At 40.0% G+C, this 22,982-nt stretch overlaps 1 pseudogene; it reads left to right on the top strand.

Moving 5' to 3' along the window:
- Positions 1-10,792: 10,792 nt before the first annotated feature.
- Positions 10,793-12,180, top strand: LOC114684078 (annotated as a pseudogene).
- The last annotated feature ends 10,802 nt before the right edge of the window (positions 12,181-22,982 follow it).

Raw genomic sequence — 22,982 nt, 5'->3', positions numbered from 1 at the left:
CATTGTGAGTGTGCATCCTTCACCATACACTTCAAAAGGTTTAGTGAGTGAAAGTAAATTCACTCAGTGAAAACATTGGAAACCTTTCAAGTAATATCTCTCCTGAACAATTCTTAAACAAGGTATACTATTTTTTTTTTCTCAAAGATCTACGTGAAGAATTACTTATTTTTTTCTTTGATCATGAGAAGTTTTGAGTCATTTTGTGCTCACCCTGCTTAGGTGTTTAGGTATGTTGCTGTTAGGATGATTGGTTGGAAGCCTGTAATTTTGACATACAAATAGGAGCAAGTTGACCTGATAGAACAATTTTGGAATTAAGAAAGGAAAAATGGTGTTGGGAAAATTTATAATTGTTTACAAAGTATGCCTTTGTAAAAGTGATTCAACATTTAGTAGAGAATTTATGTGGCTCTGAATGTTCAATTGTGTATTTATTAGGAAATATTTACCTGACACCTCCAGATTTTTTGTTGTTGTTGTTGTTACCTTAAACTTTAATAATATGGTTTATATTGAATGCTGAGATGTTTTGATAAGAGTTTATCAAATTTGATAATGTAATGATAAATGTTTTTAAATGTGAACTATTTATCATATATCTTAATAACTGAATTGTGGTTTTTATATAACAGATGATGAACAGGGTCCAATTATGGCTCACCATTGAATTGATTATAAACTTGAGTGTATTTCTCAACCCTTTCATTGCTTCTATTTTTATAATCATGGCAGTAATTTTTATTTCTTAGGAATTTAGTGAAGTTAATTTCTGGTTTCCATTGGTTCCATTTGGTTAACTGAATTCATGTTCTTTGTATCACACTCTGGAGGCAGGTATAGAGAAGCTCAGAACTGTCATGGATGGGTTCTCAGAGCACTCTGGCCATAGTTTCTGCATTACCTCTTTGGAAAGTATTATTTCCTGCAGACCAACTAACTCTTTGGCAGCTTTGCCCTGGGCTCAGTATTGGTGTTAATGCAGTTTTTTACTTCTCTTTGGTTGACTTTTCCACTTTTAATTATATGCCTCTGTTGGGGGAATGTACACATGGTTGCAGGTGCAGGTTGAGGCCGAAAGAAGGCATAGGGTCCTCAGGAGCTGGAGTTCCAGGCAGTAGGGAGCCACCTAAAGTGGCTGTTGAGAACTGACAGGACCAATAAGCATACTTTAATTTCTCCAGCCCCGGGTTAGTTTAAAAAAAATCTCATAAGTCAATTATGGTGAAAAGAAAACAGCCTTTATAGCTGCCTGAAAGGTAATGGTTTTATGTAGGATGATTGAAAGAGAACTACTTTGTAGTTATTCACTTTTGCTTTTGTTGTTACTGTTTTGAGATGGGATCTCATGTATTCCAGGCTGTTCTCAAAATCACTGTGTAGCCAAGGATGTCCTTGAACTTCTGGTCATCCAGCCCCCATCTTTTGAGTGCTGGGATTACAGGTGTGCACTATCACACCTGGTTTATTTGGGCCTGGGGATCAAAGCCGGCATTGAGTGTGTTAGGCAAGTCCTGTACTCAGCTATATCTCCTACTCTTTTTTTTTTTTTTTTTTTTTTTTTTTTTTTTGATTTTTCGAGACAGGGTTTCTCTGTGTAGCTTTGCGCCTTTCCTGGAACTCACTTGGTAGCCCAGGCTGGCCTCGAACTCACAGAGATCCGCCTGCCTCTGCCTCCCGAGTGCTGGGATTAAAGGCGTGCGCCACCACCGCCCGGCCTATATCCCCTACTCTTATACTGAGACTAAAAATATGTTTAAGTGTATACAAACTTTCTCTACATTCACAAGCAAGTTGTATTAGTAACTTTGTTTGATTTTTTTTTTTTTTTTTTTTTTTTTTGCAGTGATGCTGTTCCAAGATCATCAAGTAGTTCATACTTGTTTGTCTGCTATAATGTGAGGCCTTTGAGCCATCAGATACAGATGACCCTACTTAATTCAGAACTTTGCGTTTACGCTTTATCTTTTGTGGATGGGTTGTTCTGTTGTTGTTGTTGTTGTTGTTTGCTTGTTTTGGTAGTGTGGGTTTTGTTTTGAGACAGGGTTTTCCTGTGTAGACCAGGCTGGCTGTGAACTCAGAATAATCCACCTGCCTCGCCTCCTGACTGCTGGGATTAAAGGAGCGCTCCACCACATCCTACTGCTGTTCTCTTTTATAAGTGTTTTTTTTATGAGATTTGTTACGATTGGATTTTTTAAACTTGGTTTTGGCTTTGTGTTTTTGGAAATGGGTCACTGCTATAGCCCAGGGTTGCCTCCGATGTTTAATTCTGTCTCTCAGCTTCCCAGATGTTGAGATTAAGGGCAGGTGGTACCATGCCCAGTTTGGGCTGTTTTTCTTCCCCCTTTTTATTTTACATGTGTGGGTGATTTGCCTTTATGTATATCTGTGCTTCCTGCGCAAGGAGGCCAGAAGAGGGTGTTAAATCCCATGAGATTGCAGTCAGATGCTTGTGAACCCCCCATGTAGCTTCTGAGAATGGAACTCATCCTAGGGAGGAACAGCCAATGCTCTTAACTGCCCAGACATCCCTCCAGCTCCTTTGGTTGGTTTTTAATATTTGTGTCTTAAAATGTTTTGTTTTTGCGCTTGAAGTGGTCTCACATAGCCCAGACTGGCCTTGAACTCACTGTGTAACTGAGGATGATCTTGAACTCCTGACCCTCCTGCTTCTACCTCCTGAATGCTGGGATCACAGGCATGAACCCCCATGTCTGGTATGCAGTGCTGGAGAGGGAACCCAGGGCCTCCCGAAACTGGACGAACTGAGCTGCACACCTGTCACTGAGATGTGTTAGCAGTTGACTGAGAAGGTAAAGTAGCGTTACCTCTTTGACAAAGCTGCCAGCCAAGGGAGAGACATGGAGACTAAGAGGAAAGTTGGCCCTTCCTGGAAGAAAGAATCCAGCAAATTCAAGGAAACAGAAGAGTTTTGAACCCAAATAGTGAAAACTAAGTTTGATTTGAAGCAAGTGTTTGAAGCATACAAGGAACAGCTTAATTAGCAGATATGGAAGAAGAGAAAGAACAGCCGTTTTACATCTAGAAAGTGTTTATTTAAAGGCATCTTCAATGCAAATATTAAAATTTTATTTTGGGTTACTACTCAGAAAATTTTGTCTAATGAAAAAATTGGGTGATATCAAGCAAGACATTTTCCAAAAGAAAATAGCAATAGTGACGGGGTAAGTTTAGAGTGAAACAGTTGTGTAACATGGCCAAAATGCTGTGCTGCCATGAACAGTGGAGGAGGTTTCTATAGGCTGCGCTGTGTCCTCAGCCGACAGTAACCATCACTGTGAACAGGATGTGGAGACAGGATCCTTTGCAGGCAACACACTTTCAAGCAAATGTGGACTGTGTCCTCCCGTCATTAGAGTTCTTATTGAGTCTCTGGACTGCCAGCCAGAGCTTTAGCAGTCTTCCTCGGTGTTTGTTTTCATAGCTCTTCATAGGCTCACAGGAAGCCGAGGGTACAGTTCAGTGGTGCCAGCACCAGAAATGGCTCCATCAAAGGATTATCCTTGTGCTGTAAAACTCAGTCATTAGCAGGACACAGTTCAGTGGCTCAGCAGATTCGAGCATTGTATCATCACAATCAAGTTTTAGAACGTTGCCACCTGACTGGAAATGTCCCCTGAGCCGCTCCTGTCCCTTCCTAGGCAACCCGGCTGATGTGCTATCTGAATACATTTTCCCTTTTAGGGTGAGTCATGTAGTTCCTAGACTTCTGCATCACCTTGTGGTGTGCTATTTCTGTGCCATGTGTGTGGTTAGCTCCTCAGACTGCTGCATGCTTCCACTGTGGAGTGAACCAGATCTCATCTCTGTACTCATTTGTGGTAGACATTTAATGTGTCTACTTTTTTAAAAAGTAATGATGCTATAGATGTTCCTGTATTTGCCTTTGTGTGGATCCATTTTAATTTCTCTCACATATTTAGTGTTGGAATTGTGGCTGTACTATTTAGAAATGTTCTACACCACACAAGTATTGCTGTTTCTCCACATCCTTGTTGGTCCTTCATACACATGCCCATACTGGGGGATATATTTTTCAAATTAGCATTCTTATTTACAAGATATACAATCTGGGTGACTTTCAGAAGGTCTGAGAAATTGCTGTAGAATTGGTAAAAAGATGTGAAATTAGTCTAGGCTACACTCCTCCATGAAGCCAGTATTTTCTGAAGCAAGTGCAAGTGAGTGTTTGAGAGATGAGTTTGAGGGTTGGTGCTGGTGCCTGATGCTCTGGAGGACAAAGTATAAGCGATGGTAGACAGTCACTGGTGAGGAGCATTAAAATGGCACGAAGTACCTGCAGTTATCATTTCATTAAGTTTTCAGATCTTTTACTTTTGAGATTTTAGTTAAATTCTTAAAGATGTAGTTACCGTTCTGTTTCAGCTGCCTGTGCAGCTGTATAAGGTTGCTTCAGCCTACATTGGTCCCTGGTCACAGGTTCAAGAGCACTGGGATAATTTAATGGAATGTGACATAAACTAGTGTAATAGGTCAGCAGACTTTGAACATACAATGTAATAGATCCAGAGAATATAATAGACTCTTAGATATTTAAAAAATGTATTATTATTGTATGTGTGCACGATGTGCCTCACATGCAGACAGTCCCTGGCTAGCATGTGAGGGCGGCCCTGAGTTCAGTCCACTACTACAAATGAATAAATAAAACACGACAACCTGCTTGTGCTTTTCTATGCGGTTGTGTCTTTTAAATTTTTAATGAAAAATTTCAAAAAGGAAAAATAGTGTAACGAGTCCATTTCAACTTGCTTGGCTCATGGAAATCTTACTTATATGCATGCTACCTGTGTTTGAAACCATGATTCATTTTGAAGCAATTCCCAGAAAGCAAATTATTTAGCTAGGAATTATTTCAGTCTAAGGATTTTTAAACATCATCTTTTATTTTTCCATTTAATTGCCAGTAGTTTCTTAGTGTTAGTAACTAGGATGTAAACTACACTCCCTTACACAACATTGCAAGTCAGTGTTAGATAGCATCCATACATTACATATGTCTTTGCAAGTCTCTTTGCCTATACCTTATAGAATTATTTGAGAAAGCTACCATGGCTTTAATTTTTTGTGCAATTTCAAATTTATGGTGAAGTTTTGATGTAATTAGTAAAAATATGTATCTGAATTATGTATCTGAACTTGAATATACTTTGAAAATTAATGGAATGTGACATAAACTAGTGTAATAGGTCAGCAGACTTTGAATATACAATGTAATAGATCCAGAGAATATAATAGACTCTTAGATCTTTAAAATATGTATTATTATTGTATGTGTGCACGATGTATATGTGTGTGTGGGTGTGCATGCCATAGCATATACTTGGAGGTTAGAGGACAACTTTAATTTTCTCCTTTCACATTTATGTGGGTTCCAGAGACTGAACTCAGGTTATCAGGCTTCCACAGCAAGTGTCTTTACTCACTGAGCTCTCTCACTGGCCTAGGGACTCTTAGATCTTAATAACCCAGTTTCTAAATAAATGAAGTAGACATTTCTCTAATGTTTCTTAGTCTCTAAGTGTCCAATTAGCATAAGGAAAAACTTCAACACCATTAATAGGATAATGTAAATAAGCCTGAGAGACCCGACTTCTTTAACCTCCTTAACTGCACTGCACTTATCAGACTGGGACAGGAGCTGAGTTTGTAGCTCAGTGACAGTACTTGCTTCACGCATGTGACACTCTGGGTTTGATTCTGCACCGAAAAGGGAGGAGGAAAGAAGGAAGGAAGGAAGGAAGGAAGGAAGGAAGGAAGGGAGGGAGGGAGGGAGGGAGGAAGGAAGGAAGGAAGGAAGGAAGGAAGGAAGGAAGGAAGGAAGGAAGGAAGGAAGGAAGGAAGGACCATTGTTGCTGAGGCTGTGGAGAAGTGAACTGTTGTACATTGTGGGAAGGATTGTAAACTCTTGCACTGGCTTTAGGAAAAAATGAGCCTTCCCCAATAAACACGGAGTTAGCATGGGATCTAAGAATTCTAGGTACACTCAAGAGAATGGAAAACTCCTGTTTCTTTACAAACATACAAAAATATTAATAGCATAGTAGCTAAAAACGCAGAAGCAGTGCAAGTACCAACTGGCTGGCTGATATGTACCTACACCAGTTCAATGGTATTTGTCAACAAAAAGGAATGAAATATATAAAATGCTAATAAAAAATTTCAAAGTGTTCTTTAAAAAACATCCTTAGCCATCAGAGATGCAAAATAAAACTTTGAGATCTTCATTCCAGTTCAAACATCTGTCATAAAGAAACAAACTGCAACAAATGTTGGTGCAGTTGTGGGGAAATAACCCTATTCACTAGTGGTGGGAATGTAAACTAGTGCAGCCGTTATGGAAATCTGTACAGCAGGTCCTTTAAGAAGTAAAAATAGAACTACCATGTGAGCTGTGTATACACCCTGGACATATACACAAAGGACTTTGTGCCCTACCACAGAAATCACCACAGTGTCTATTCTGCTCTACAAGAACAAGGAAATAGAACCAGCCTAGACACACTGGACACAGCCACAGATAAATGGATAGTGAAAATATGGTAAATATGCACAATTGAATTTTATTCAGCTGTAAATAAAAATGAATTTGCAGGGAAATGGATGGATCTAGAAAATATTGTAATCCAGGCTCAGGAACTGTTCTCATATGCAGGCCTTAGCTATTGATTTTTATACACATGTATATATGTGGGTGTGAGTATAGCTACTAGCTATAAAACTGGAAAGAGGACCATGAGAGGGGGAAAGGGGAAGTAATGGACCATGTGATCTAAAGCAGAAAGGGAGCTACAGAGAGCGGTAGGGAGGAAGATGCTGTAATAACACAGACTAATTTGTGTGCTAATTAAAACAATGAAGATGCTACAACATGAATGATCTTGAAAACATGGTAGATGAGAAGAACTAGTCTTACAGTATGATTACTTATGTAAGAAATGTCTAGAGTGGGCAACAGCATGGCAAAGAGTCTGTGACTGGAGTGCATGATGGGGAGTGGGGGACGTCTGCTAATGGACACAGGCTTATTTGCAGGATGATGATGATATTCTGAAATTAGATAATTGTATACACTGAATCTTATACCTTAGAATGGCATTTAAATTGTTTATCATTAGCTTTCTTCTGAGAATATGCAGGATTGGTGCACAGGGGGCCTCAATTTCCCCCTCCAGAATGTTCCCTTTAAAAAAGGCCCTTGCCTTTGTAATCTTTGATGAAAGCAACTTGGTAAAGACCGGCAGTGGGAACCAGCTGATAAAGCTCCAGTTGAGTGCTGGGCTTGTGCTGTTCTTGGGTCTTTGAAAGAGGCTGGCCTGGGACAGGCTCGCCCTGCTGCTCTTAGTGGAGCAGTGAGGCTGCCCTGCAGATGAGAGCTGCTGTCCAGATGTTGAGCTGCATTCGATTTGGGGATCTCCTGGCTGTATCACCATTGAACAGCAGGAGAGAAGTGTTCATTCCTGTGTCCTACTATTACCTGGGATGAGTGACATAAACTGTATTGATACCCTACAGGGTTTCCAAAAGAAGCCGGGAAGTCTACATTAAGAGAAGTCTTTGAATTTCTCTGAACCCTCCTGCTTTATCCTTAACTTTTCATAGCATTGTGATGTATACATGGGAGGGTAGATTCTGCATGCTTCCTGAGCACAGCATAGTAAATTTGAGTGAGTCCTTTTTTCTCAGAGTATAGGTGTTGCTTTAGGCAGTCCAGTCTGGCTGGCTCCATGCCAGCAAACACCTGTACTGGAAAGCTGAGTGTCTTGTAGGTGTCAAGTATTCCTTGAGCTCTAACCTCGGAATGACAGAATTCCAACAAACTAGTTACATAGTCGAATAGGTTTTTGTCTGAAATTTGTGGATGGGTACATCTCATGTAATAAGGAGCAGCATTGGGCCTGGCAGAACAGCTGGGTTTTGTAAGGAGATGAGCAAGGAAGGAAGCGGAGCAGGAGCAGGCAGCTCACCAGTGCATTATTTCCGCTCAGAGACTTACTTGAAGGCAAGCTGAAGCCAGTCAGTCTGTCTGTCCTGATGACTCGGAAGCTTACAGGAACAATGCAGCTTGGGTTTGCTTTGTGGAGTCTGAGTGCAGATGTTCAGAGCAAGAACTTCAAGTGCCTTATGTTCTACAGGAAAACTGTTTTACAGTCACATCACAAGAATTTGTATCCCTACAGAGGAATGAGGGAGTCAATGTAAAGTCAGTACTAAGGTTGGTTTATATGCTTCACCAGATCCATTCAGAAACCTGTTTCGCTTGGACACACAGACACCGCCAATTTCTCTGTCTCTGATGACTTCTGGAGCCTTCTTTTCACTTCAGTTTCTCCATTGTCACGGCACATTTAAGAATCATTTGGTTCTGAAAGAGATCTCCATTTTGGTGACCATTTCCATAAAATAACAATCCATCCAAAATTGGGTCCTTTCGAGACTATTTCTGCCACTGAAACTGGCTGGCTCTGCATTTCTCCCAGACAGATCTCCACAACTGCATCCATCCTTGTGACTTCTAAAGGATACAGCATGTCACAGGGCTGTGTAGACAACTTCAAACTTTTTTGAGAAGGCTCTTGCTTTGTGGACCAAGCTGACACTGAATTTTCCATCTTCTTGCTTTATTTCTTATTATTAAGTTATAAGACTTTTAAAATAGGTTCTGTATGAAGTCCTTTATTCCAGATATATTTTATTCATAATTTTGCATCTGCTGTGTGTGTGTGTGTGTGTGTGTGTGTTGAAATATCTACATTTTCTTAATCTCTTCCCAACACTCCTTCATTCCTTCCTTCCCTTTCTGTTCCTCTCCTCTCTTCTCTCTTTCCCCTGACCAAAAACTGATACAATTCAATTGATACGTTTTGCGATGTATCTTAAGAAATTTTGGCCTAACTGAAGGTCACTAAGACTCCCTCCTACATTTCTATGTATTTTGTAGTTTAGACCATTTGAGTTTTATGGTTCAATTGAAATTTGAGTGTGGTGTAAGAGTCTGGATTCCCGTTCCAGTTGATCAGGCTCCCCCTGCCCAATCTGATTATATTGAAACCTCTGTCAATGGACCAGTAGCCCACTGTGTGGGGTTTATTTCCCAACTCTGTTATATTTATGATTTTGTCAAGTTAAATAAGAACAGAAGTGGGGACTGGAGAGATGGCTCAGTGGTTAAGAGCACTGGCTGCTCTTCCAGAGGACCTGGGTTCAATTCCCAGCACCTACGTGGCAGCTCACAATTGTCTCTAACTCCAAGATCTGACACCCTCACACAAACATACATGCAGGCAAAACACCAGTGCACATAAAATGAAAATAAATAAGTCATAAAATAAGCACAGCAGTGTTTTCATACACTTGTTACTACAGCTGGAGTGCAGCGGGATGCCTCGCACCCAGGGAGGCAAGGGCAGTTGCACAGCACCGTGTCTTACAAGGGACGATCTGATGGCATATCAGTAATACTATTCTGAAGCCTTGGTGTAAATGATACATTAATACGAAAGACAATTGTCATTTTAGGAATAAGGAAAATTTTATCTCAGAAGCATAACATATATTGCTTGCTTAGATCTTTAAATTTCCCTAGCAGCAGATTTTATGACTTATCAGTATTGCACTATTTTAAAATTTATTTTTGATATCATTATGAATTTGTTTTAATTTCATGTATGGTTCTTTGTGACGAGTATATAGAAATAAAGCAGATTTTGTCCATTTATCTTGAATCCTGTGATGTTGCTAAATACCTTTATAACTTCTAATCTTTAATAAATTCTTTACAATATACCACATACATCATTATGCCATTTGCGAATGAAGATCACTTAATTCATTTTAATTCATATGGATTTATGTTTTATCTTATTTTGCTGTCTAGTATAATGTTGAATAGACATGGTAAAAGTGTCCTGTCTTACCCAATTTTAAAGAGAGAGAAAACATCTATTTTCACTATTAAGTATGATAAGTGCTATGGACTCCATTTTTCCTAGTTCTTTTTCCTGAGTGAGTTTTTAATATCTAATAGATTATTATTTTGTCTGTTCCTTTTTCATATGAACCACACTGATTGACTGCTTTGGCTATTAAAACACTTGCATTTCTGGATCATACACACTTGGTTATGATGTGTCTTTTTTATATATTGTATGAGTTTGCAAACATTTTTATTGTGATATAGTTTAATAAGATTCACTTGCTTAACATGTGAAATTTCAACAGCTTTTCATATTTTCCTGATGCCGCACAATGATCACCACTGGTAAATTTCTGAACATTTCCACCCGAGACGTTACCTCTTAGCTGTCACTGGGTTGCCTTTCCATCAGTACCTAACAATGACTAATCCATTGTCTCTGCAGATCCATCATTCATGAACATTTCACAGAAATGTCTTTTGTGATGAGTTTATTTTGCTTAGTATAATGTACTATGGCAAATATCAGTACTTCATTCCTTTTTATGACTAAATTATATTTCATTATACAGATCTACATTGTTTATATATCTGATAGTTGATCGACAATCTGGGTTTTATTTTTTATATTAGGATGAATAATAGTGTTATCTATATTTATATACAAGTATTTGTTTAAATGTTTAGAAATATACTTAGAATTCTGTAGTCTAGTAAGCCCGTGTTCAACTTTTTAAATTTTTTAATTTATTTATTTGTATTTCATGTTGCATTGGTATTTTGCCTGAATGTGAGGGTGTCAGATCCCCTACAAGTGGAGTTACAGACAGTTTGAGCTGCCATGTGAGAGCTGGGGATTGAACCCAGGTCCTCTGGAAGAGCAGCCAGTGCTCTTTTTCATGGAGTCAATTCTCCAGCCATTTATAAGTTCAACTTATAAATGACAATTTTTTTGTGACACATGATGAAGCAACTAGTTCAAGGGAGCTGCAGAAATGATTGTACAACAGCCTTTCATGTGCAAGAGCCAGCCAAAGGCTCGAGATGGCATGCACTTTGTCCCAGTACTTGCTGGAGCTCTCTTTGAACTTTCTGAAGAATGGCCTAGGATTGGCCTATTAGTTTCAGAGGTCATAGGTTGTGAAGTATCTTGTACAAGCCCATGAAAGTCTTCCCTGAATTGTTTTTCTGTAACAATCCTTCAGGATGTTGATGAATGCCATCTCTATTTCATACCTCCATAATGAGTAAAAATATGGTAATGAAGCTTTCTGGCCAAGCTTATTGCAGAGGCATGTATATTTTCTTGATTCTGACTATTTCAGTGTTTATAAAATCAGTTTGTGAAATTCTGGGCTCTGGCATCTATTCCTCTTGAGTATTTCATGGCATGTGTTTTAAGAAGGAGACTGAAGGGGAAGTAATCTGTCAATGATGCAGAAATAACAGTCTACACTTGTCCTTCTGATGGCATAACGGAGACCAACGGGCATTGCTTGCCAAGACCACTGAAGAGCTTATGGATTTTAGTGAGGGAGAAGAAAATGTGGGTTCATAACTGGTGCAGGCACCAGAGGAACAGGTGGCAAGGTGGCAGACACGGCTCTTCACTGTGTGAACAAAATACGCTGAAAAGGCTGGTGTTTGCTGCCCCTCTAACGGAGATTCACCCATTGGAACTTTGCTTCCTGGTGGACCAATCCCCTGAAGTCAATTGCCACCTGCTGTTCCTCTGACATGGCCACCAGCAGAATTCAAGACAAGATCTCAGAAGACTTAAACCGTTGGCACTACAGCTCTTCCTAGACTGACCCCTGTCCCTGAATTGTTACAAGCTTAGCTCTCAGAAATTGGAGACACAGAGATGATGTTTTTAAGCATGAAAAGGGATACTATTTTTACTATAGTCCTTTGAGATTCTGGAGAGAATCTGATGGGTGATATAGAAAGCACAGTAGATAGTGTTACTTAAGTTTTCAAAGGCATGTTTTATACCTGGTGGAGGGTAACAGAAACAAAATTAGCTAGACAGATCCCATCATATGGAAATATATGTCCTGGACTTCAACAATGTGCTATTAAGAATGTTGCTGAAGTGTTTGAAGCTATTCCATGGGCATTGACAGAGAATTCTTGAGTTAAGAACAGTGAAATAATGTCTAAACTTTGTGTAGTGCACCAGGAAGACAAAGTACTGGATTAGCTATTCAGGACAAAGTTTTTTTTTTTTTTTTTTTCTCCGAGACAGGGTTTCTCTGTGTAGCTTTGCGCCTTTCCTGGAACTCACTTGGTAGTCCAGGCTGGCCTCGAACTCACAGAGATCCACCTGGCTCTGCCTCCCGAGTGCTGGGACTAAAGGCATGTGCCACAACCGCTCGGCGAGGACAAAGTTCTTGCTATAAAAGACACACTGGAAACTGGTGCTCTAGATCTTCACCTAGGAGAATGCAGGGTTACCAGACTGGCCACTATTGCTGTAGTCACTGTACTGATGAGTCAGACCATCATGCAAAACCAGCAGAGGACACAAGCCTCCATGTGGGAATAAAGACAGGAATGATGACCAAAAAGACTTAAAAGGCTTTTTACCATAAACGGAGGTTGTGTTTGTAGGATAACAATTGCCTATGCTCTTGTTCTCCTTAAACTGTGTTTTCTGTCTTGATTTTCTGTAGAACGATAAACACACTGCTTGAAACAACAACAAAACCTTTGTCCTCATGTAGAAGGTTCCCTCTTCTACCTTCCCCTAGGCTTGGTCAACACTAATTTTTCTTTTTATAAGAAGTTACTACTTTAGATAGAAACATGAAATCATGCAGCATTTGTCTTTGTGTGATTGGCTTATTTCACATCATGATGCCCACAAGACTCCTTCATGTGGAAGCATGTGTCAGGATTTATTTCCTATTCAAGACTGAATAATGTTCCACAGTATGTATATACACATACTACATTTTGTTTATTTGTGCATCTGTAGATGAAAGATGATTATCAACTCTTGACCTGTTTGAACAGTGCATCTATGAACCTAGGTGTTCATATACCTCTTTGAGACCCCACTTTGAGATATATCCAGAAGTGAGATTGCAGATGATGTAGTAGTTCTGTTTTTAAAGTTTTTGAGGAATTGATATGGTTTTCTATAGTGGCTTTACTACTTTACAGTCTTACCAACAGTACACAAGGGTATCCATTTTTCCAGTCTCTCGAACACTTGTGGACACTTTTTTTTTCTTTCTCTTTTTTCAAAGTAGATATCCAAAGGGTGTGGGATAATATCTTAAAATTTTATTTTTAATTTTGTGTATGTGTGTGTACCTGTGTAGTGGGTTATGTACACATTGTGAATATCTATCAAGGCCACAAGAGGGAGTTGGTTTCCCTGGAGCTGTATTTACACATAGTTCTGAGTCATGTGGCATGGGTATTGAGAACCAAACTTGGGTCCTCTAGAGAGCAGCAAGTGCTGTTAACCACTGAGCTATTTCTCCAGAAATATTTCTTAGAAGTGTTGAACATGTTTTCCTATCTGCTAGCTATTTGCACATCATCTTTGGAGATGTCCAAGTCCTTGGCCCTTTTTAAATTAGGTTGATTTTGTTGTTATAAAGTTGTAGTTCTTTATATATTCTGGATATTAACCCCTTAACAGATGCATGATTTGCAGGTATTTTTTCCATTCTGATGATGATGGTGAGGAGGAGGAGGAGGATGTGCGTGTATATGAAGGCCAGAGGTCAATGTTGGGTGTTCTCTCCAACCACTTTCTCACTTTGTTTTTTGAGACAGGGTCTCTTACTGAACCTGGATGTCAGTAATTGGCTAGGCTGGTTGGTAATCAAGCTCCAAGTATCCCCTGTCTCTGTTTCTCCCATGCTGGGATTATAGGTGTGTGTTGTTAGGCTCAAAGGTCATGAATATTTTCATCTGTATTCTGTAATTTTTCAAGTTTAGATTTACAGTTTACATCCTTAGTCAACTTAATTTTTATATATAATGTAAAGCAGCATATGGTGGGAAACTATGTTTTGCGTAGGAGTCTCAATTCTCCCAACACCACTGGTTAAGTAAGCTACCATTTCCCTTTGAATGTATGTGGATCCTATTAGAGGCCCCGACCATACACAGGAGGGTTTATTATGGGCTTCCTGATGCACTGTGCTGTGATTGTCTTCATGCTAGTGTCATATCCATTGCTTTCACTCTGTAATACACTTTGAAATCAGAAATTCTTAGTCCTCTGAGTTATATTTCCTTCTAAAAAGTGTTTTGGCAACTTTTTTAGAAAGTCCATTTTCTAAATCCTTTCTCCACTGTGGTTGTAGCTTCTAACTTTGTCCAGTGTCTAATGCTGATCCTGTGCTGTGTCTAGAAGATCTGATGGGGTCCCACCAGGACCAATGGGCTTGCTAGAGCAAACTCCCACCAGCAGGTCCAGAAGCTGGTTGGAGATAGTTGATCATTCACAAGCCTATGGCTATTTCCTAGTTTGCCCAGACAGAAGCACAGCACTTGGGCATTGGTAAGCACAAGGGAAGGATTAATGTGCAATGCCTGGGAAGGGAACCTGTGTAAGGAGTGGATCCTGTGCAGACAGTGGAGAACGTATCACAAATCCAAGATGTCTCTGTGCATCACAGCCTGCATTCTAGAAGTGTGCTGTGTTTAAATGCTGCAGGGGTCTCATGGAATACATCTTACACCTGAAAGCGGGCTAGGCCAGGAAGAAGCATCCAGCTCACTGAAACATGAAGGCCTAAGACCAAGGAAGTATGCACATACTCCAGGCAAGCAGTGCTCATCAAGACTGTCCAAGAAAGAAAAGACCCAAACCAACGCTCTCTTTTCCTTTTCACATATAGTAGTCTTGGTGATTACATATATTAATTACTGAAACAATGAACTTTTGTCATCAAAAGTAGAATTTTATTTGATTGTGTGGAATGCCTAAGGTCCCATCAATTTTTGGATTGATTTTTCTGTTCCTGTAATGAATACCACTGGGATTTTCATACTAATTGCACCACTTCTGTGGACTGCTCCAGCAGTCTTAGTGTCTTCACATTCAGTCGACTCATGCACACAGGATATGTGACATTCACCCAGTCTTTAAAGCCTTTAGGGGAAAAAATCTTGCTCAGGCTTATTCCAAGGTATTTTATTCTTGTGATGATTTTGTAAACACAAATTTATTTGTTTTCATGGGGCTACTTGGGGAAGGGGTGGGCTTTGGCTATATAACTCATGCTGGCTTGTAACTCAAGATCCTCCTGTCCCAATCAAGCAGTGCTCTGTCAGAGTTTAACAGGTGTGTCCTACCATGCTCAGACTTTCCTTTCTGATTATTTGTTGTTAATGTATAGAAATAGAGCTAACTTTTAATGTTTGTATCTTGTATCTTTTAAAAATATTTATTTTAGTGCATGCATGTAGATGCATGTGTGCTATAGGCGCATTTGTAAAGGTCAGAGAATAACTTCAGATCTCTTCTACTGTGTCAGTCCTGGGATTAAACCTAGTTTGCCAGGCTTGTTGGCCTGCTCCTTTGCCTGCTGGTCTGATGTTTTATTTTTTTCCCCAGAAGTCATTGTTCTAATGGTGTGTATGTGTCTGTGTGACTATAGGATATTTTTTAAAATTATGTATGGACCCCCCCCCTTGGGCTCCACACTAGGTCCCACAGCCCTGGCAGCCTTAAGGGAGGTCAAAGTGGTCCTAGGAACCCCAAGTAAGATACCACCACTACCCACTAAAACCCCTTAAAACCCAGAAAGCCTGTCCAACAACCCCAGACTATACTCCCTCCCCTGGGTTCCATATCCTGGTCTACAACTTGAGAAGACTTCTGCTTTACCAGAGGCCAGGCTGGATCTAGGGACTCCAGGCTCCCCAAATCCCAGAGGGGACACCCTACTGGACCTGAAGACTCACTAGTCACCATAACCCTTGGCCATTTAGGCCAGAAAAACCAGAGAGGAAAAAGAAACTAAGAAACAAAACACCCATCCAACAAAGAAAGAAAAATGCAGGGATCAACACCTGGACCTATACTCAATCCCAAATCCAGATGCCTAAATGCCAGTATAAGAACACGATCAATAACAGAAAGGACTGTATGGCACCACCAGAACCCAGCTATCCTATGACAGCAAGACCTGAACAATCCAATGCAGTTGAAGCACAAGAAAACAACCTTACAAATGACTTTATGAAGAAGATAGACGTCCTTAAAGAGGAAATGAAAAAAAAATCCCTTAAAGAAATTGAGGAAAAGACAAAAAAAAAATGGATGAAATAAATCCCTAAAAGAATGCCAAGAAACGGTTTCTCAGAAAATTAGGAATTGAACTGCCTCAAGACCCAGCCATCGCACTCTTGGGCATATACCCAAGGAATGCTGGTTCATACCATAAAGATACATGCTCATCTATGTTCATAGAGCACTATTTGTAATAGCCAGAACCTGGAAACAACCTAGATGTCCATCAACGGAAGAATGGATGAAAAAAATGTGGTACATATACACAATGGAGTACTACTCAGCAGAGAAAAACAATGAAAGCATGAAATTTGTAGGCAAATGGATGGAACTAGAAAAAATCATCCTGAGTGAGGTAGCCCAAACCCAGAAAGACAGTCATGGTATGTACTCACTCATAGGTGGATTCTAGATATAAAATAAAGAACAATCAGACCACAACCCATAGAACCATAGAGGCTATATATATAGCATGGAGGTCCCTAGGACGACTGTGGCTTATAATAAATTTCAGTTTTACTCAATTATTGAAAAAAATAGCCAAATGAATGGAAACACATGAACTATGAACCAAAGATTGAGGGGCCCCCAGCTGGATCAGGCCCTCTGAATAGGTGAGACAGTTGATTGGCTTGATCAGTTTGGGAGGCAACTAGGCAGTGGGACCAAGTCCTGTGCTCATTGCATGAGTTGGCTGTTTGAAACCTGGAGCTTATGCAGGGACACTTGGCTCAGTCTGGGAGGAAGAGACTGGACCTGCCTGGACTGAGTCTACCAGGTTGATTGCAGTCCTCGGGGGAGGACTTGTCCTGGAGGAGGTGGGAATGGGGGGTAGGCTGGGGGTAAGGGGAGAGGGTGGGAGGGGGAGAATAGGGGAACCCATGGCTGATATGTAGAACTGAATGGTATTGTAAAATAAAATATATATTAAAAAAATAAATATTTTTTAAAAAGAAAACATAAAAAAAAGAATGCCAAGAAAAAAAATAGGTGAAGGAAACTGTTCAAGACCTGAAAATGGAAATAGAAGCAATAAAGAAAACACAAACTGAGGGAATCCTGGAAATGGAATATCTGGGTAAGTAAACAGGAACTACAGATGCAAGCATCACCAACAGAATACAAGAGATGGAAGAGAGAATCTCAGGTGTTGAGGACACGATAGAGGAAATAGATACATTAGTCAAAGAAAATGTTAAATCTAAAAAATTCCTAACATAAAACACACAGGAAATCTTGGACACTATGAAAAGACCAAACATAAGAATAGTAGCAAAAGAAGGATAAGAAACCCAGCTCAAAAACCCAGAGGATACATTTAATGAAATCATAGAAGAACTTTTTCCCAACCTAAAGAAGGACAGCCTATAAAGGTACAAGAAGCTTACAGAACATCAAATACATTGGATCAAAAGAGAAAAATCCCCATGCCACATGATAATCAAAACACTAAACATACAGAACAAAGAAATAATATTAAAAGTGGCAAGGGAAAACGGCCAAGTAACATATAAAGACAGACCTACATCCAACTTCTCAATAGAGACCCTAAAATCCAGAAGAGCCTCTGCTGATGTCTTATAGATTCAAAAGATGACAGACACCAGCCCAGGCTACTCTGCCTAGCAAAACTGTCAATCACCATAGATGGAGAAAACAAGATATTTCATGACAAAGTCAAATGTAAACGATATCTATCCAAAAATCCAGCCCTACAGAAAGTACTAGTAGGAAAACTCCAACCCCAGCAATTTAACTACACCCACAAAAACACAGGCAATGGATAATTTCACACCAGCAAAACCCAAAGGGAAACACACACACACACACACACACACACACACACACACACACACACACACACACTACCATCACCAACATCAAAATAACAGGAATTAAAAATCATTGGTCATTAATATCCCTGGATACAATTAATATCAATGGATACAATTCACCAATAAAAACACACAGGCCAACATTATGGATACAAAAACAGGATCTTGCATACAAGAAACACACTTCAGCATCAAAGATAGGCATTACCTCAGAGTAAAGGGTTGGAAAAAAATTTCCAATCTAACAGATCTAAGAAGCAAGCTGGTTTAAGCTATATCTAAATAAATAGACTCCCAATCAAAATTAATCAAAGGAGATAGAGAAGGGCATTTCATACTCATCAAAGGAAAAATTCATCAGGATGATGTCTTAATCCTGAACATCTATGTCCCAAAAGTAAGGGCACCCACATTTGTAAAAGAAACATTACTAAAGCTAAATCACACATCGAACCTTACACATTAATGGTGGGAGACTTCAATACCCTACTCTCACCAATGGACAGGTCATTCAGACAGAAACTAAACAAACAATGGAACTAATAGATATTATGACTCAAATAGATCTAACAGATATCTACAGGACATTTCAACCAAACACAAAAGAATATATCTTCTTCCAAAATTGACCATATACTCAGCCACAAAGCAAGTCTAAACAGAAAAAAAAAATGAAATAACCCCCTGTATCTTATCAGACCACCATGGATTGAAGCTGAATTTCAACAAAAACAGAAATCCTACAAACATGGAAACTGCAACTCTCTACTGAGTTACAACTGGGTCAAGGAAGAAATTTAAAGACTTCCTAGAATTCAATGAAAATGAATGAACAACATACCCAAAGTTATGGGACACAGTGAAAGTGGTGCTAAGATGAATTTTTGTAGTACTAAGTGCCTTCACAGAGAAATTGCAGAGATTACATACTATTGTCTTAACAGTACACTTGAAAGCTCTAGAACAAAAAGAAGCAAACACACCCAAGAAGAGTAGATGATAGGAAATAATCAAACTGAGGTGCTGCTGTAGGATATCCTCCTGTACACTGTGAATGTTGTGCTGCTCTCATTGGTCAATAGCATTTTGGTCAATAGCGAGGCAAGATATGATTAGGTGGTACAATGAAACTGAGGACGGAGATGAAGAAGGGCAGAGTTGGGAAAGATGCTAGCCAGCCACCAAGGAAGCAAGACATGTAGAAAATGAGGTAACAAGCCATGAACCACATGGCAAAGCATAGGTAAGAAATATGAGTTAAGTTAAATGTAAGAGCTAGCTAGTAATAAGCCTGAGCGATTGGCCAGTATTTATAATTAATATAAGCCTCTGAGTGATAATTTGGGAAGTAACTGCTAGGTATAATCAGGTGTATGGGACAGAAAGTTTCACCTCCATTTACATATATCACCCACTTTCTGGCATAGATCTACATAAGACTAGGTAACATGGAGGGTTTATGGGGGGATGCCTGGATCTCCCTTAGGAGGGGACATAGAAAAGTTTTTGTGAGTGGACTGCAGGTGGGTGGGGATGGGAACATGAGTGATCAGATTGGGGGTATGTAGAGGGGGAGAGTACTGAAAAAGACTACTGGAAAAGAGGGGCATTTCAGGTTCAGGTAAAAACCTGATGCAAGGAAATCTCCCAGAAATCTACAAGGATGACCCCAGCTAAGACTCCTAGAAATAGATATATAGACTGAACTGGCCATTTCCTGTGACCAAGCAAGACTTCATGTTTAGGGAGTAGGAAACCAATACAGCCACATAACCTTCAACCTACAGTCTGTCCTGCCTATGGGATTGCTGGGATAAGGGTGGCCTAGATATTGAAGGAATGGCCAACCAATGACTGGCTTAGTCTAAAACCCATGCCAGGAGAGTTAGCCCATTCCTGACACTGCCGGGAACACCAGGACCCACAGGCCAGATGACCCAGAGACCTAGGATAGAACCAAACAAGACTGGAGGGAAAAATGTCAATGTAATGATGCCTAGTGATATTCTGCTATACTCGTAGATTGGTGCCTAGCCTGTCATCAGAGAGGCTTCTTCCAGTAACTGATGGAAAGAGATGCAGACCCATAGTCAAACGTTAGTCAGAGCTAAGGGAATTCTGAAGAAGAGGGGGAGGAAGGATTGTAGGAGCTAGAGGGGTCAAGGACACCATAAGAAAACTCACAGAATCAACTAACTTGGGTTCATAAGGGGCTCCCAGAAACTGAACCATCAATCAGGGAGCCTACATGAGACTGACCTAGACCCTCTGCATATATGTTACAGTTGTGTAGACTTCTAACAGTGGGAACAGGGGTTGGCTCTCACTCTTTTGTTGTCTTTTGGGATCCTACTTGTCATACTGGGTTGCCTTGTCCAGCTTTAATACAAGGAGAGGTGCTTAGTCTTACTGCAACTTGATATGGCACGTTTTTATTGATACTCACAGGAGACCTGTCCTTTCCTGAACAGAAATGGAGGAGTGGATTGGGGGGTGGGAACAGAGGGTTGGGGAGGACGAGGGACTGGGAGGAGAGAAGGGAGGAGAAACTGCAACAGGGGTGTAAAAGAAATAAATTTAAAAAAGAAAATAACTAAAGGCAAAAAATTATTTATGTATGTAAATAAGTACTCTGTCTGAACATTTGCATGCCAGAAGAGGGCACCAGGTCCTCAGATGGTTGTGAGCCACCATGTGGTTGCTGGGAATTGAACTCAGGACCTCTGGAAGAGCAGCCAGTGCTCTTAACCCCTGAGCCATCTCTCCAGCCCCAGACTATAGGATATTTAGAGTTTTCTAGTAATATATAAAACTTCATCTGTGAACACAGATAATCTTCTTCCTAATTTGGATGTTTAATTGCTCTGGTTAGGTGTTCAGTTCTTGAAAAGAATGGGTGAAATCCACACCTTTCTCTCGATCTTGGAGGAAAAGCTGACTTTCATCCTTCATTCAGTTTATACAGAGCCTTCCTGTTGGATTGTGGTAATTTTCTTCTATTCTTTCTTCCTTCCTTTATTTGTTTATTCATTTATTTACTTAACAGTCAAGTTGTTTCTACTTTTTTTCTGTATCCATTGAAGCAATCATGTTTTTGTCTTTCTGCTAATTTGCTTTTCCATGATCTTGTTATGATGAACCATCCTTTCATTCCAAGAACAATCACCGCTTAGGAGTTGTGTGTCATCCTTCACAGTGCTGTTGGATACAGCTTCTATTATCTCTTTTAGATGTTTTATATCAATATTGATCATTGTCATCCTTCACGGTGCTGTTGGATACAGCTTCTATTATCTCTTTTAGATGTTTCATATCAACATTGATCTGATATCAGGCTTTTGTACTCTTTGCTGGGTTTGGAAACACTCCATTTTGGGATGAGTCTGAAGATGACTGGCATTAATTCTATTTAATTTATGTTCAGAAGATTTCAGCCAGCTATCTGGTCTTCCCTTCTATTTATGAAGATATTTTTTGTTTACTGATTTAATGTCCTTTATTGGCTTTATTCAAATTTCCCATTTTTTCACGGTCCAATGTTGGCAGTGTGTCCATTTTTTAGTTGAGTTCCCTTTTTATTTTTGAGATGCAATAGTTCTTTACATTTTTTTGTATACAACTTTGTCAGAACTTTATTCCAAAGGTCTATTTATAACAATGCCAAGGGGTGGAGCAAAAGACCTTGCTAGTTACAGTCAAGTGTAGACCCTTACAAATACCTGGTACTCAGGCCCGTGGTCCACTCAACCTCTTATGCAAGTCCTGCTGGGTACAGCCACTAGGAAAACCAGTGGGCTACAATAGTGGGTCTCAGTATTAGTCCCCATCTGTTGCTGGAGGAAGTTTCTCTGATGATGACCGAGCAAAGCACTGACCTATTGGTATAGTGGAATGTCATTAGGATTCAGTTTAGTGCTTTTTTATTTATTTATTTATTTTTTTTATTTTTATTTTTTTTTAACAGTAGCACTTGGGTTTACCCTAGATCCCAGAGCCATTAGTGTCAGGTTCTTGGTCACCAAAGCAGTGCCAGGTGTGGTTTCCATCTCATGGAGCTGCCGTTAAGTCAAATCAGACATTGGTTAGGGACTCCCCCAAGCTTTGTGCCACCATTGCACTAGCATATCAGGCTGGATACCATTGTTGGTCAAAGGGTTTGTGGCTGCTTTGGTGTTGGGGGTCAAAAGTTCTTCCATCTTCAGAGCACTAGGGAACCAGGAATGTTAATCACATGGGGGTTTCCACAATGGGGGAATAAAATAAAATACCCACATTCCATCCAGAAAGCTGAGTGGACATTGTTAACAACCTGGTGACCTTTTTGCTATCTTTGGAGGCAGACCTCACCCAAATTCCCCATAATGATTATCCTAGACTCTCCCTTCCTAGATTGTTATCTTTAGCTCCCAGAGTTAATAGAACCTAGCCTTGGAAGAAATGTCACATATATTTTATGTCCTGCTGACCTCTATGCTATCTTGGTCAGAGACCACATTAGATTCTAGGTCTTTTAGCTATAGAACCCACCATCACAGTTATGTGTACTTTGCAAATGAGTTTCTATGTAGTTACAGTGTAAGCTTTGTTAAGTACCTGGAACTGGAATGATTGTTGCCTGGAAACTTTTCCCCAAATTGCTCTGTGTTTTAAATATCCTGACAGTGACCCACCTGGCATTAGACTCTCTGAAGTCTGATCCAGGTTGATGAAGTCAACTGGAACTGAGTTTTCATTCTCATCTCTTCAAGGATTCACTTCCCTGCCTGGACAACTACAGGGTCCCCCTCAGGTTGGTGTTTACATTTCTCTTTTGGTAGCCTGCAGAGTACCTCCCTGTACCAAAGATATAAGCATGTAGTGGTGAAGATTCTAGGTAGGCAGTAGCATGACTTCTCCATGGTCAGTGAGTTGTGTAGGTGTTACC

The sequence above is a fragment of the Peromyscus leucopus genome, chromosome 6 (genome assembly GCF_004664715.2).
Source record: "Peromyscus leucopus breed LL Stock chromosome 6, UCI_PerLeu_2.1, whole genome shotgun sequence".
Taxonomy (NCBI): domain Eukaryota; kingdom Metazoa; phylum Chordata; class Mammalia; order Rodentia; family Cricetidae; genus Peromyscus; species Peromyscus leucopus.
This window is presented reverse-complemented; position numbering and strand designations above follow the sequence as displayed.